Here is an 18,058-nt window from a genome sequence, read left to right on the forward strand (position 1 = left end):
TGATTTCAGTATTTCAACTAATTGAATAGTTTCATACGATTTGGACGTTCCTTGAAGAAAGAAAACACACCTGTTTAATATCCTATGATGTCCTTAAAGCCTTTGATAGTGTATGGCATGGAGGACTACTAAAATCCTTTTTTAACAACTCTTCTTCTCATTTAGGTACTATTGAAGCAGGAGTGCCTCAAAACTCGATTCTGGTAATTTTATTATTTTCTTATCATATATACTTTCTGTTGCAGACATTTTATAATTCGCTTCATGAATCTCTCAGGTGAAATAATATGAAAAAAATAAGGAAATTAAAACTGATTTAAAATGGATCTGTTTGGTATCATTTTCTTTTAAATTAGAAATAGCTCAACCTGATCTAGGCTGCAGGACTTATTCCTGGTTTACTTTCATAATTATGTAACCGTTTCAGCTTTATAAACATGCATTGAGGTTTAGTTTGTTTGTTTGCATGTTTAATTAATCAAAGTCCTTTTCACCAGGGTCTATATATGCAATATGTAGTGTGTATGACGTGCCTAGTGCGTGTTTTGGGAGACTGCGGTATATCCATGTTATGACGTTTTTTGTAGTTTAACTCTTGCCCTTTTTATATTGCTGTAACACTGAAGCATGCCACCGAAGAAACCAAACAATACCATATCCGGTCACATTATACTGACAATGGGCGAACCATTCGCCCCAATCACTAAAGACTGAGCGCTAAGCAGAAGCAAAAACTACCACTTTTACAGACTTTGGTATGTCTCGGCCAGGGGCTAGAACCCAGAAACTACCTCACAGGGGCGAGCGCTTATCAAGAGGCATTGGGAGACGCAAAAGAAAACAGTTAAGTTTACAGAATCTAGAATATTTTAGCACCAAACTAAGTCCATTTACTTCTTCCACTCCAAAAGTCGGCGATACTAATAACTATGCTTTAAGAACTAACAGAAATTATAGAATTCCTTTCTACAAACAAAAATATGTGGAATGATTTTGATATAGCTACTATATCACCTTCATACGCTACTTTAAAATGTGTGCATCACATAATTCGGATGAAAAATAGCCAGCCTATTACAATTTTGGTGACACATTTAAGGAATTTTTACAGTTTGCACTGACATGGGCTCAATAACCATGCTTTCTAGTATTATCTTTATCAGTGAGTAATGTTAGCACAACACGCGCGGCGATTCTATTAATATTGTTACGTGAATAGTCGATGGCGTAGCAACGTGGGGTCATGACCCCACTTTTGACGGGAACATATGAATGACTCGATTCCAATCAGCTGTTTCATCGAATTCGTTGGCGATGACGGGAGAGAAAAAAATATGGATATTTTAATAAAAAAAATATGCAACTGCTGCGGGAAAAAATAATATTCATTTACTTGAATGACCCCACTTTTGGTGGGAACATCTGAATGACTATTCCGATCGCCGGGGTTACATTATTTACACGTGCTCCATTATCATTACACCCTCATAACCTCAACAAAATACACATCTATTCCTTAAGTATGTTTTGGTTTTGTTGAGGTTATGAGGATATAATGATAATGGAGCACGTGTAAAATATGTAACCCCGGCGATCGGAATAGAGTCATTCAGATGTTCCCACCAAAAGTGGGGTCATAACCCCACGTTACTACGCAGGCGACTATTCACGTAACAATAGAATCGACGCACGTGTTGTACTATCATTACACACTGATAATGATAAGACTAGAAAGCATGGTTATTAAGTCCATGTCAGTTCAAACTGTAAATATATATGTACAAATAAAAACTATAAGATATAAGATCTTCCGCCACTCTCATTGGCTGATACACTGTCATGTGGAGGGCGATATTTAGCATATCGACTTGATGTTTCGATTTTTAGAAAGCATATTGATACGATGTTTCCATTTTTAGAAACACCGAGTCAATATTCCCTATTGTGACTTCACTCCCAAGTCGATATTGCGATTATGACGTCACAATATATACCCCGACGTCAAGTTTTTTCGGGAAGATGTAGTCGAGCCATTCTCCATAACCTAGCACGAAGCAAACATTTGAAATAATTATCATATCCAATATAAAAATTAAGGACCTTTGTTTCGGTCTATATGGTTGTTTGTGTGATATTGTGATATAACATTATGTTGATGAATTTAGTATGATGGTGGTGATAATGTGTTGTTGTTGTTGTCGATGATAATATTGATGACTGATCACCATCATGATTCGATTGACATATATGTCTATTCCAGCCTTTTTTTTAATCATATTTATATGTATTTTGATTATTGTCAATATTCCGTTTTTTCAATCATATGTCTCCTTAGTGAGTATTTCAATCGACACAGCAAAGCTGCTAATATACATGTATTTTGAGATATCATAAGTTACGCTGATAAATTATTAACAGATATTGAAACTATCAGCCCTATATTGCAAATCCTAAATCTAAGTAATTCTGATACATCAAGGTAAAAATAAAACTTTAGGTCTGTCACTATGGTGACTGTACCAATCCAATTATAAAGGCTACAGAGACCAACCATACCGTCATGTCAAAATAATTAGTTCAAAACCGGATATCATGTGAGTTCCTGTGACAACAATGGAATTTAATGTAAACAACATGATAAATTACCAGGCTGAATGGCATCCGGTGATATTTTGATCAAAGTAATCACCCTTTGCATTTTTCTTTGCATTTTCATTGGCATGCCCTTGAAACACGGTTTTATAGACAATTTCCGAAACACTGTCCGAAAACAGGCAAAATATATTGTGAAAACGAAGCTGACCCCATCCCCATGTGATGGCAAATCACACTGGAGCTAGTTTATTTAGATAGATAATTTAGCACTGGGTACAGAGAAAAATATAAAATATTTCACAATTGTCAAACCTTACTTTAATCTGTGACACATCCCTTCAATAACTAGACAACAACTGATTGTATTCAAGATTAAACGTTAGACGGGAGAAATGGATTTTGTTTTGCTTAAGGGGCGTGTTGGCCGAGCTGTAAAGATGTGCCGACATATTACCACAAGTGCTCAAGAGTTCGAATCCCATATGGGGCAGTTGCCAGGTTCTGACTGTTGTCGGTGGTGTCTGGGTACTCCGGTTTTTCTCAAACAACAAACCTGACACGTCCTTAAATGACCCTGGTTGTTGATAGGACGCTAAACTAATAAAATCAAATGTTTTGCTTTGACTTCTATCCATGCTTTGTATATTTAATCTTTATTGATGCTTCTTAAATAAAAAAAAAACCCATAATATTTCATACCACAAGTGATTTTAGGAGGGAGTCATCAAGTCAATCAACACAATCAACAAGTACTTTGTTTGTTTGCTTGTGTGATTAAATTAACGTCCTATTAACAGCCAGGGTCATGAAAGGACCTATCACATGTATGCGATGTGTAGTGTGTTTGAAGTGTGAGGTGCGTGTTTTTGGGAGACTGTGGTATATTGGTTTTGCGTCTTCTAGCATAGTGGAACGCTTGTCCTTTTTATAGTGCTATATCACTGAAGCATGCTACCGAAGATACCACACTGGTCATATTTTACTGACAACGGGCGAAATAGTCGTTCTACTCCCTGTATGCTGAGCATACCTATCGCGCCCTCACAGGTATATCTGGGTCATTGGAAGTTATGTATAGATTATATAACTTGTTTCGCAATCTATGTAAAATGCATTAAGATGATATTTTCTGTCCGTTTGTGTTATGTTATTTTACAATGGGTGAACTATTGCCCTTTTCATAGTGTTGTCCCTGAAGCATGTCACCAAACAATCGCATGTTATTGCAAAGTTTGTCTTTTGTAAACGACTTCAGCTATTCTAGTGCATGTAGGAACAAGATATCCCAGAGGGATCTTGGTGCCCACGAAAGAGTAATCTATGTCTGGCAATGGAAAGAGGGACCTTTCTCTGCTTTTCAAACATTTTTAAACATACTACATATAAAATATGAGACAGATCGCTTCAGTTCTTTCTGATAAATAGCGGTAACAAACTTCAACTACAAAAATCCAAGATGGCGGCCTGTCGGCCATCTGGTTGATTGATTGGTCCCAAAATGTAATATGCACAACTAGGGCCCTAGGAGAACCTGGATATGAAATTTGAGACAGATCCTTTCAGTACTTTCTGAGAAATAGCGGTAAAAAACTTCAATAATAAATTCTAAGATGGCGACCAGTCGCCCATCTTGTTCCCCGATTGGTTCCAGAATGCAATATGCACAATAAGTGCTCTAGGGGAACATGCATATGAAATTTCAGGCAGATCCCTTCAGTACTCTGAGAAATAGCGGTAACAAACTTCAACTACCAAAATCCAAGATGGCGGCCTATCGGCCATTTTGTTGACCGATATGTCCTAAAATGTAATATGCACAACTAGGGCCCTACGAAAACGTACTTATAAAATTTGAGACATATTCCTTCAGTGCTATCTGAGAAATAGCAGTAATAAACTTTCACTATCAAAATCCAAGATGGCTTCCTGGTGGCCATTTTGTTGACCGATCGGTCCTAAAACGCAATATGCACAACTAGGGGCCTAGGGGAACCTACCTATGAAATTTGAGAAAGATCCCTTTTACGCTTTCTGAGAGATAGCGGTAACAAGAATTATTAACGGACGGAGGGACAGACGGACGGGCGGAAGACAGACCATTGACGAAACCAGCATTATACAGTATACTATTTTAATGTACTGGACCGTGTGCTAGAACTATTATGAAAAGTTATATATAATGTAAGCATTTGACATATGTGAAACAATAAATTATAGGAGATGAAATGTAAATATTAGGTACATGTAAGAATAGGACACTACTAGTCTTGTATGTACAACTTATAATCTGTTACGTACAAGTTACTATCCTGTAGGTACAAGTAAATAACTATCCTGTATTTACAACTTAGTAGCTTGTACGTACAAGATAGGATAATGTTGAAACTCGATAATAAAGGCATAATAAAGGCAATGCGACTATAGTTAATTGTCAAAATGGCATCGCAGGAAGCAAAACGTATATTTCTTACCATTGGTTTAAGTCAAAAGGAAATATAAGCTTGCGATATTTTGTGAAGTTTACGAAGATTAATAGACATATGTCTATATTGGAGCATAAACAATTATCATCATTTGGCCAATGATTGATGTTTAATCGTGTGTATACCCGGGTGTATGTCTAATTACTTTGCTTTTGTTGTCTGTGCGATCAGTAACTCATTCCATATAGAGCATAATAAAATGGATTTGTTTCGGATACAAATAAATCATTTTCAATTATTTTATTCCAAAGTAAAATTAAATGAATCAATGATTGTACTAGTGTGAAGCATTTAACTTTGTTACTGAAGAAAAAGACGAATTCATTTGCTCCTATTTTAATAGACACAGCTTACCTTATCTTTAATGTCTCGTATCCAGTTTATCACTTATATAGCACATCTATAAAACAAGCAAATATACAGTGTCCTCGCAGGCTACTATACAGTATCCTCGCAACCTACTATACAGTATCCTTGCAAGCTTCAATATAGTATCCACGAAAGCTACTATACAGCATCATTACAAGCTACTTTCGGTGTCCTCGAAAGCTTATATACAGTAACCTCGCAAGCTAACATACAGTATCCATCCTCGCAAGCTACTATACAGTATCCTCGCAAGCTTCTATATGATATCCTAGATACTAGACCTCATCTTTGCAAGCTACTATACAGTATCATTGCAAGGTGCTATACATTATCCTTGGAAGCTACTATGCAGCATCCTTGGAAGCTACTGTACATTATCCTCGGAAGCTACTATATAGTATCCTTGCAAGCTACTATACAGTATCCTCGCAAGCTGCTATACAGTATCCTCACAAGCTACTCTACATAGTCCTCGCAAGCTACTATACAGTATCCTTGAAAGCTACTATACAGTATCCTCGCAAGCTGCTATACAGTGTCCTCGGAAGCTACTATACAGTATCCTCGGAAGCTACTATACAGTATCCTCGCAAGCTGCTATACAGTATCCTTGCAAGCTACTATACAGCATCCTCGGAAGCTACTTCACAGCATCAACACAAGCTACTATACAATATCCTCGCAAACTACTATACAGTGTTCTCGCAAGCTACTATACAGTATCCTTTGAAGCTTCTATACAGTATCCTCGCAAGCTACTATACAGCATCCTTGGAAGCTTCTATACAGTATCCTCGCAAGCTTCTATACAGTATCCTCGCAAGCTACTATACAGTATCCTTGGAAGCTTCTATACAGTATCCTCGCAAGCTACTATACAGTATCCTCACAAGCTAATATACAGTGTCCTCGCAAGCTACTATACAGCATCCTTGAAAGCTTCTATACAGTATCCTCGCAAGCTACTATACAGTATCCTCGCAAGCTACTATACAGTATCCTCGCAAGCTACTATACAGTATCCTTGGAAGCTACTATACAGTATCCTTGGAAGCTTCTATACAGTATCCTCGCAAGCTACTATACAGTATCCTTGGAAGCTACTATACAGTATCCTTGGAAGCTTCTATACAGTATCCTCGCAAGCTACTATACAGTATCCTTGGAAGCTACTATACAGTATCCTTGGAAGCTTCTATACAGTATCCTCACAAGCTACTATATCGTATCCTCACAAGCTACTATACAGTATCCTCGCAAGCTACTATACAGTATCCTCACAAGCTACTATACAGTGTCCTCGCAAGAAGACAGAATATCTTATTACTTATAAAGAATATAAGGAAGTTGATTAATTTCTTCGGTGACGAACAGCAGATCAAATCAAGTTTTACGTACAAGAAAATAAGTTGTACATAAAGATAATAACTTGTACGTACAAGATACTACTAACGTTACGTACAGTATTATACTTGTACATAAAAGATACTAAGTTGTACGTTTAAGATGCAACATTGTGGCTCTAATACGCCGTCGTACTAAAGAGAGTATCTTCAATTAGTAAAAATATCAGATCAACTAAACTTGTACGAACATGATACTAATATAAGATGTACGTACAAGATGACATAATGTACGTACAAGATAATAAGTTGTACAAACAAGATTCTAAACTTAAGTTGCGTGAACAAGATACTAACTTGTACGTCTAAGATACAAGTTGTACGTACAAGATACTGTCTTGTACATACAAGATAAAAAGGTTTACGTACAAGATACTAAGTTGTGTGAACAAAATACTAATCTGTACGTACAAGATATCAAATTTACAAGTTCCTAATTTGTATGTACAAGGTATTAAGTTGTGCGTACACGATACTAAGTTGTACGTACACGATACTGAAAGTTGTTTATTTGTTTGAGTAATTAAATCCTTGTAGCAGCCCGGGTTATGTATATGTATGGACGGCCTCACATGCATGCGGTGTGCAGCTTGTGTTAAGTGCGGGGTGAGTGTTTTGGGAGACTGCTATGGAAAGCCATAGCTATCTTATGCGGTAAATCTTTAATATATGATGTGGTTTTGTCTTTATATGGTGTGGTTTTGTCTTTATATGATGTGGTTTTGTCGTTATATGGCGTGGTTTTGTCGTTATATGGTGTGGTTTTGTCTTTATATGGTGTGGTTTTGTCTTTATATGGTGTGGTTTTGTCTTTATATGATGTGGGTTTGTCTTTATATGGTGTGGTTTTGTCTTTATATTATGTGGTTTTGTCTTTATATGGTGTGGTTTTGTCTTTATATGGTGTGGTTTTGTCTTTATATTATGTGCAAACATCATTATATTATGTGCATACACCATTATATTATGTGCATACACCAATATATTATGTGCGTACACCAATATATTATGTGGTCCTTTCTTTATATCGAAACACCAATATATCAAACATTTTAATGATTCAGTTGGAACTAAATTTCCGGGGTCGTTGTTTGACCGACACACATTCAAACGTCCTCTTGAAACAGAGATCTCGCAGCACTACTTCCAAACTTCCAAGCGAACAATGTTGGAGTTTATCTGTCAATGAGCTAACAACCCTTGGAGTAACAGAATATATTGGCGACAAGATGCGTTTCAGAGAGGCCGAGCATATAGCACTATAGGCCTACATTAGTTCAAACGTTAATTACATGTATCTGACTGAAATCACAGATGATCTCCTAGATTGGGTGGGGGCTGGTTGTTTGCCTGTAAAATATGTATTAATATAAAATATAAGGCATGGCCTCATTATAGAGCGCATCTATTTAATTTTCTTGTTTAATAACAATACGTGCACCCCCACCCAATCTAAGAGATCGTCTTTGCTGAAATGACAGGCTTTGTAATTATTTAAAATTTAACCGTAAAGGGGGAGGGGGCAAACATGTCTTTTTGCCCCCTCCCCCCATTTTCGTCGACTGAAATTTTATAAAAATGCTTATTTGAAAGAAAAAAGTCCTCCTGCACAATTTTTCGTACTTCATTCTAGAAAATTTTCCGCTGCTCGGCGCATTTCCTAAAACGTTCAAGCACATAATGTCAAACCTTAAATAGTAAAAATTCAATAAACACAAACTAGACTAAAATGTCCATCAAGGCATTCTATGTACTATTTAAAAAATGTCTCTTAAAAGATCAATTTGTTTATATATCTAAGCGAGACAATTAATTCATTTTTTCATGTTACACAACAATGTGCCGATAGTGTGAAGCCGGTATATTCAGATCTAGTAGGGTTGCATAATGTTATTACGACACAATTATCATTTATAAATGCAGGTAGCTTTAAATCGAAAAATTACCATGTTAAGAACGCTTTATAATCATAAGAATACATCGTAAAACTCATCTCAGCCATTCTAAATCATAATATTTTCCCAGGGGAGGCCCCGGACCCCCCGAACACCAAAATTTCGCGCTTTCGGGCGCCCGCAAAATCATCAAAATACATTGTAAAACTCATCTCAGCCATTCTAAATTACAATATTTTCCCCCGGGGGTCACCCTCGGACCCATAAAACACCAAAATCTCGCGCCTTCGACGCTCACACGCTAATTTGGCCAATTTGCGTATTCGTTAATTTCCTTTTAGCGACCCCAGTGTCTATGAATGTGTACAAGGATTAAATTTAATGATATATGAAAAATGTAGAATTAATCTCCTCCTGAAGTTGCGGCGGGGGAGGGGTTACAAAATATTGAGGACCCCCCCCCCCCCCCCCCCCCCCCATTACGTTACATCTTCCTACGCCACTGTTTCATGTTATGTTAAGTCAAATTATCGGATATTTAAAGAATGTACATACAATTGTATGTTGAGCATTTTAACAATATCTACATTGACTTGCATCTACATTGTAAGTGTGTAAGATTACTAACAAAACATGACGATAGCGAAAAAAGACTACATTGTAAAAAATGATACTCTTGAAAATGTTCTATTCTAAAGAAAGTATTGAAATTCCATAGCTTAGATATCTCCTTTAGATTTTGTGCTCTCTGGAAATTCTGTTGAGATTAATTCAGTATATATTGATGTTGCTTAAACATGTGTTTGTGAAATTTTGTTTTAAAGTCTTTAACAATTTTTACTTTTTTTCCAGATTCATGTGAAAGATGACCTAGGACAATTATTGTTAAATTTTGAAGTTAAAAATGAAATTAAATCTTTGTTCAAATTGAATGTGCTGTGTCTTTCTTATCGCAACTTTTTCAAATCGCCTTTCGTCCGTGGTCCGTCCGTCCTTCCGTCCGATAACAATTAATTTTACCGCATTTTCTCAGAAAGTACTGAAGGCATCTCAAATTTCATATGCAGGTTCCCCTAAGATCCTAGTTGTGCTAATTGCATTGTCAAAATGATCGGTGAACAAGATTGCCGACAGGCCGCCGTCTTGGATTTTGATAATTGAAGTTTGTTACCACTATTTCTCAGAAAGTTCTAATTCTAAGATAAGTTCTAATAAATGTTTCTAATTTCATAGTTAGGTTCCCCTAGGAACTTAGTTGTGCATATTGCATTTCTGGTACCGATCGGTTAACAAGATGGCCGAAAGGAGGAAGCCATCTGTGATTTTGATAATATTGTTTGTTACTGCTATACATGTATATTCGTCTTTTCGTCTTCCGGTCCGGTGTGGAAGTCATTTTGAAATCTTATATATCTTAATATTGCCTTAATTGTTCAATATGGAAGCATCAAAGTAGGTTATGATAACAATCGATTTATTAAACTGATAGTATTACAAGGTTCTTCATCAATAACTAAGATTAGAAGTTTTAAACGAAGGCAACATGTATGTTTACAGCAGTTACGTAGATTTCTCACACGTGGCATATGCCACGTGCCACTAACAGATTCATCATTCCGCAAATCTTTTAGCTTGATTGATACATTTTTTTAAAATTCATTAATATCTTATTTTTTGTGTTCTAATCGCCCTATTTAGCAATTACGCTTATCAAAACATTGCCGTGTATATGTTAGGCACAAAATGAACTTAAGATGCTAAACACAGCACTTAGATGAGTTGCCTCCCCTACACAACTTGAAAAAAGTTGTCGGCGGGTAATATTTGTAACCGTTTGAACCACGGATCAGGTTGTTAACAAAATAATGTATGAAAGACAACTTGTGAAGACTTTGAGTTTAAAGGAAGGACTTGTACCAAGAAATTGCTCAAATACAGTTAATTATAACAGTCAATCAATAGGTACAATGTACTGTGTATTATTTAAAAAGAAATTTTGACTACATACATGACGTGGTCTTGATAATTGAACATAAGAAATTACATTATAATCTTCGTCGTATATGAAAGATGACAAAGTATACCTGTAATTTGTAATTTTTCGGGGCGAAATGACGAAATTTAAGGTTTGTTAATTTTTGTCTTTTCGGGGCGAAAAGAAGAAAATTAAGGTTTGTACCAATTTTCGTCTTTTCGGGGCGAAAAGACGAGATTTTTGAAGGCGAAAAGACGAAAATTAAAGGCGCTAATTAGCGTGCTTCACTTTCGGCTTTTCGTCTTTTCGCCGCGAAAAGACGAAATTTAAATTTGTTAATTTTCGTCTTTTCGGGGCGAAAAGACGAGAATTATGATATTTAATTTTGGCATAAATCAGCCACCGTAGAAAGGACATGTATATGTCTTTTATCCTTTGAGACGCATTATCATGTCGTGATTCAAACGTAAACGACATGCAAGTTCATGTAATATGAGATACAATGCTGATGTTAGAGGCATCACATGTAGTAAAACATTCTTAAATCCGTGGGATGGGGGCGTTTATACAACTTCAACTTTTCGCAAGAAAATGGGAGGGGCGCTTATTACGGCGAATATGTTGAATTCTAAAATAATAATCTGCGAGGTATATTGGCAAAATCTCGAGAAAGAAGGAGGGACATTGTGCATGCATACTAATCAGCAAAGTAATTCAGCCAAAAGAAAAACTGGTTTCACTTCTTTTGTGTCATCGTTACGTAACAATTCCAGTTTTTGTCATTTAAAAAAACAACAAAAAAAACAAACCCAAACATGGTAATGTGAATAAATATTCACCAAGCTTAATGAAAATTTGTATGTAGACCTATTAGATGTATGTTCCTATTTCGTGAACAAAAGACATCAGTTGGCTGGTAAATTACATAACTACTTTTTATCAAATATCAGGTGAACGTTAAGGTCCATGGGCCTCTTGTTAAAATGGGAATGTAAAACGAGATCGATAGCTTTGTAGAGTCACAAAAGTTATTAACTTACCGATAATACTACACGTATCATCACCTTCTGAACAATTTGATTAAATTAGATAAAATGTAAATTTTCATAACGCGGGTATTCTTATGTTTCGCCGTCGTCCTAAATACCGCGCGGTAGTTGACTGTTACTGCACCAGACGACAAAACTCCATTGTTATATATGAATTTACGGAGAAAATCTTGTAGATGTTTGGTGTTGTAAGCTCATCTTAGGACATCGGTATATATTTTCTGATGTTATTAATGTTTTAAAGGATCCTTTATGTTTTACTCCGAAAAGGTAGTGGGCCTTCAACTGAAGTAACATTAAAACGACATGAATCGTACAATTCGACTAGTGTATTGGCAATACAAGCCACATTAAATCCCAGTGTTTTTAACGTTACATCTCAAATAAATAAAAAAAAAGTTATATTTCTTCAGGTTTCAGTTGAATTATATCTGCCTCTTTGCATGATGTGTTATTGAACCAAAAAGGAAACTTTTAAAGAAAACACGTTGAAAAGTTTTACATTTGGATGTAGCGACCATTCCATTCTTCTTATTTCCATATTTCAACATGAAATAGCAAAATCACTCATCTTCCCCTTCAGCTTCCACTGAAGACAAATCTCCCTCGAGAAGACGTTTGAATGTGTGTCTGTCAAACAACGACCCCGGAAATTTAGTTCCAACTGAATCATTAAAACGTTTGATATATTGGTGTTTCGATATAAAGAAAGGACCACATAATATATTGGTGTATGCACATAATATATTGGTGTATGTAATGATGTATGCACATAATATAATGACAAAGGCACATCATATAAAGACAAAATCACATCATATAAAGACAAAATCACACCATATAAAGATGAAACTACATCATATAAAGACAAAACCACATAATATAAAGACAAAACCACATAATATAAAGACAAAACCACACAATATAACGACAAAACCACATAATATAAAGACAAAACCACATAATATAAAGACAAAACCACACAATATAACGACAAAACCACATCATATAAAGACAAAACCACATCATATAAAGACAAAACCACATAATATAAAGACAAAACCACACAATATAATAACAAAACCACATCATATAAAGACAAAACCACATCATATAAAGACAAAACCACATCATATAAAGACAAAACCACATAATATAAAGACAAAACCACACAATATAACGACAAAACCACATCATATAAAGACAAAACCACATCATATAAAGACAAAACCACATAATATAAAGACAAAACCACACAATATAATAACAAAACCACATCATATAAAGACAAAACCACATAATATAAAGACAAAACCACATAATATAAAGACAAAACCACATAATATAAAGACAAAACCACACAATATAACGACAAAACCACATCATATAAAGACAAAACCACATCATATAAAGACAAAACCACATAATATAAAGACAAAACCACACAATATAATAACAAAACCACATCATATAAAGACAAAACCACATCATATAAAGACAAAACCACATCATATAAAGACAAAACCACATCATATAACGACAAAACCACATCATATAAAGACAAAACCACATCATATAAAGACAAAACCACATAATATAAAGACAAAACCACACAATATAAAGACAAAACCACATCATATAAAGACAAAACCACATCATATAAAGACAAAACCACATCATATAAAGACAAAACCACATCATATAAAGACAAAACCACATAATATATAGACGAAACCACACAATATAACGACAAAACCACATCATATAAAGACAAAACCACATCATATAAAGACAAAACCACATCATATAAAGACAAAACCACATCATATAAAGACAAAACCACACAATATAACGACAAAACCACATCATATAAAGACAAAACCACATCATATAAAGACAAAACCACATCATATAAAGACAAAACCACATCATATAAAGACAAAACCACATCATATAAAGACAAAACCACATAATATATTGAAGATTTACCACATATGACAGCTATGGCTTTCCATAGTATGCGGTATGTTCGTGTTGTGTCTTCTTGTATAGTGAAACTCTTACAACACACCCCAACCAGTTATATAATACTAACAACGGGCGATATAGCCGTTCCACTTCCGGTATGCTGAGTACTAAACAGGAGCAGAAACTGCCATTTGTAATGATTTTGTTGTATCTCGGCCATGGGACAGAACCAACATACTAAATCGTACAAGATAACATATTTCATCTTTCGACAACCATTCCAGCTTTTGTAGAACATTCATTAAACAATTGATAAATAACATCGAAAGATATTAAGCAACGCTCGAATTAAAATTATTTTGATAGCGTTAACCTGATCCGTTAGCAAGTAATGAGGGGAACCTTTAGTTTGTGATGCAATGCTGTGAATTACGATGGCCGATAGCGGGATGTACGCAAATTGCAATAACATTTTTGTACGAGGTTACTGTATATTTCGCATATTCAGCATTGTTTTAATTTGGAAAAAAAATGTTGTAATGACCTCTATTTTGTATCTATAAGAAAAAATGTATTTAAAGTACAGATAAAGTAATGTGTAGCAGTTTTTATACACCAAGAAAAAACTTCAGTTACATGTACATAATTGCTTTCCGTCAAGGTCATGTTACTTACAAGTACATATAAATACAATTGCATGTGATTTTAGTGCTAACCTTCCCTAGTTACTAGCCCGCGAAGGAATGCAGAGGTCGCGTGGCCGCAATATCTGAATATGCTTTATTCTATACTTCAGAAATCACAAACTAATATTTACAGTAATACCATTAAACTATGATTCTTAAATAAAAGATATTAGTACTGTTTAAAAAGGAACTTTTTTTCATAATTACTTCAAAACAATTATGATTACTAGCATGCAAAACTGTAATGAAACATAGAAAATTAACACTTTACTTGTTACCATGCTTCCTTCCATTCGTATTATTATTTTAAACCCGATATCTTACATTCCAATACTGAATAAAAGCATATTGCGGCCGCGCGACCGTCCACTTATAGCTAGGGAAAGGAGGTCAACACCTTTTAGCAAATGCAATTATTTTTTAGATTCACTTGTTGACAGTGACCTTAAAGAACGTAAATATGTACATGTAACTCGAGTTTTGTTCTTAATGTACAAAAAATGTTACTCGTGGTGGCCTTTTTTGCACTTGAAACAGAACTTTAGTCTTTTTGACAAAAACAAAGTAATTGACAGCATATTTTGTCTTACAGATCAACACTGAACATGGGTACCAAAAACAATTTTTGGACATTCCGCTATCGGCCATCGTAGTAAATAGACACTTCTCTACAAAGGGGTGTTAGCCCTTGGGGTTCTCGTGAGTTCATGTACGCTGCACTCGGATCCGATATTTACGATATCATAATATTACTAATGTTTGGAATATGGTGACAGTCGCATAAAAAATAGTTAATTACAAATGTACTGAATTACATCGCTACAATCTCAAATATTTGAAACGAACAAATATTTTTTTTTCAAACTAAAACTTACATTTCTATAAACTGTTAGGTTTGCTTTCTGAAATATCAGTATAAAGTAATTATTATTTTTTCATCCAACAGTTGTAACGAGGAAAAATATCTGGATAGTCACATTACCGGGGATATCTACATGTAGTAAAATAAACGGGTCTCTCGGAGTCAGAGTCCCTTATTGTTTGTGACATTTCCCATTCGACGGCCTAATCTATTTAATGACTGTTTTATGTTTAGGTTTGGGGAGACCTAGCCAGAGAGTTTTGATTAATGACTTTACAAATTAGTCTGTTTTGTCTCGCACTCTCTCTGATAAGGCACTAGAGTAGCCATGCCTAGTATTACACCCTTCTCCAGCTTACCGATACGCATTAATTATATAAATACAGAAGGTTAGATATAAAAAAAATGTGAATAGCCTTGACCTGCCAGGGAGGTATAAGGTCATTGGTCTTTTGTTTAATTTCATTATTAAACTCTCGTGTGCTTAGTAAACAATCTGTTCTGAAGAGGCTGTGGCGGCCGGGAGGTTTATGAAATGAATCATGACCGTGATAGTAACAATGCTCATATATGACGAAGTGTACTCGTCTTAGAGCACAAAATATAAAAATGATTAAAATGTGTTGGTATATAATATATAAATCATAAATAAAAGCAAACCACTTTTATGATTATACTTTCTTTATCATAAACTTTCGTTTAAATGCAACTCTACTATAACCACTGATCATTAATAATTGATAACAATTATATCTAACAATGGATATACATACTTACATTATACATGACATTCAAATGGTATACCATATAATACAAACAATAGTAGTTTTTATGCCTTTTTACGGATATCAGAGTAACATGGACATTTTAAAACAAAATAAATTCATCTTCAACATCATTTTAATTATGTAAAGTATATATTTGTACATGTTGTGGCATATTTGGGTAACGACCCTTTTCTACATTAAGATTGTGTACAAAGATTCGTATTTTGGAATTTTTTAAAATTGGGTTTCTTAAATAGTATTGTAAAATTGTTCTAAGCATTTCGATCTCATAATGCATTTTAACTAACATAAAAATATACCTCTAAATTATGTGAAAATGCGCAACTCTTCGTGAAAGCTATGGAATTAATAAGGAACATATTTAATACTGTGTTTGCCTTACAGGAAGGATGTTAGAATTGTACCTGTTGCTCCATTTGCATGGTCGTAAAAACGCGACTTTTAGGAACTTACAATCTAAAGCATCAATCAACAATTCATCGTCAATAAATTGATATGGATTGATATATTTCCTAAAGCTTCTCGTATAATGACCAACCATTATAAGTATGGTTATGATATCTGATTGAGCGAATAGCTAGTTATCATGTATTTTAAAATTATGTTTGTTTTCTTGTTTTACTTGCCATTGTTGGTTAATTTTGAAATTAAATTACAGTGTTCCTACGTCTTTAATAGTAATTAGGAATTAGCATTTCATTTATCTAAAGTATTGGTTGTGTGTGCTGTATATGCGGCAATAGGGTATGTGACAGCGATTTATTTTCCCCCGAATAGTTACGACAGCCGATACAGGTCTGACTTAACTCCTTACTCACATAAGATGCTCATAAATAGCAACATTTAATATCCAATTATTGTCATCGATAGCGGTAATATCAAAGACAGGAGATATATATTATGTACTCAGTCACTGAGTCAGTACCCCCCCCCCCCCCCCCACACACACACACACTCAATCACTCACCGACTCGTGTTACTATATCTCTTCTCACACCGTCGCTCCCTCCCTCCCACCGTCACTCCTTCCCTCCCTCCCTTCACCCACCCACTCACTCCGCGCACTTTCTTAGCTAACTCACTCACGCACGCCTATCCTCTATTCTCTACCCCCTACCCTCTACCCCTACCAACTAACCATCTGCACACTTACTATGCAAAGTCCATCACGCACGCCTTCATGCATATATAATATAACTGATTCTAGTATGATCTGCACCCTATCATCTACCCTCTACCACACACATTCTTACCTCTACGATCTACCCCTACCCTTTACCTCTACTATTTACCTTCTAGCCTCTACCCTCTAACCACTACCTTATATATTTTTCCCTCTACTCTCTACCCACTACGCGCTACCCCAACCCTCCACTCTTTACCCCTTACCCTCTCCCCTCTACTCTCTACCCCCAGAACTTTATCCCTACCCGTTATCCTCTACCCCTACGTTTTACCCTCTACTTTCTACACCAATCCCTACCCTCTATTCTTTACCCCATATCCTCTACCATCTAACGGATCCTTTACGCTCTAACCCCTACTACCTACCCCTACCTTTTATCCTCTATCCCTACGCTTTACCCTCTACCCTCTACCCGCAACCCATACCCATCACTCTCTATCCATATCCTCTACCATCTACCGCTACCCCATTTGCTCTTCCCCTACTACCTACCCCTAACCTCTACCCTTTTTCCACTATCACCTACGCTTTACACTCTATTCTTTACCCCCAATCCCTACCTTCTATTCTTTACCCCATATTCTCTACCATCTAACCCTATCCTTTACGCTCTACCCCCTACTACCTTCCCCTAAACCTCAACCCTTTTTCCACTATCACCTACGCTGTACCCTCTACTCTCTACCCCCTATCCTCTACCACCTACGCTGTACCCTTTACTCTCTACCCCTACCCTCTACACTCTACTCTCTACCACTACTATCTAACCCCCTAACATCTACACCTACCATCTACTACC

This window comes from Argopecten irradians, unplaced genomic scaffold (assembly GCF_041381155.1).
Source record: "Argopecten irradians isolate NY unplaced genomic scaffold, Ai_NY scaffold_0037, whole genome shotgun sequence".
Taxonomy (NCBI): Eukaryota; Metazoa; Mollusca; class Bivalvia; order Pectinida; family Pectinidae; genus Argopecten; species Argopecten irradians.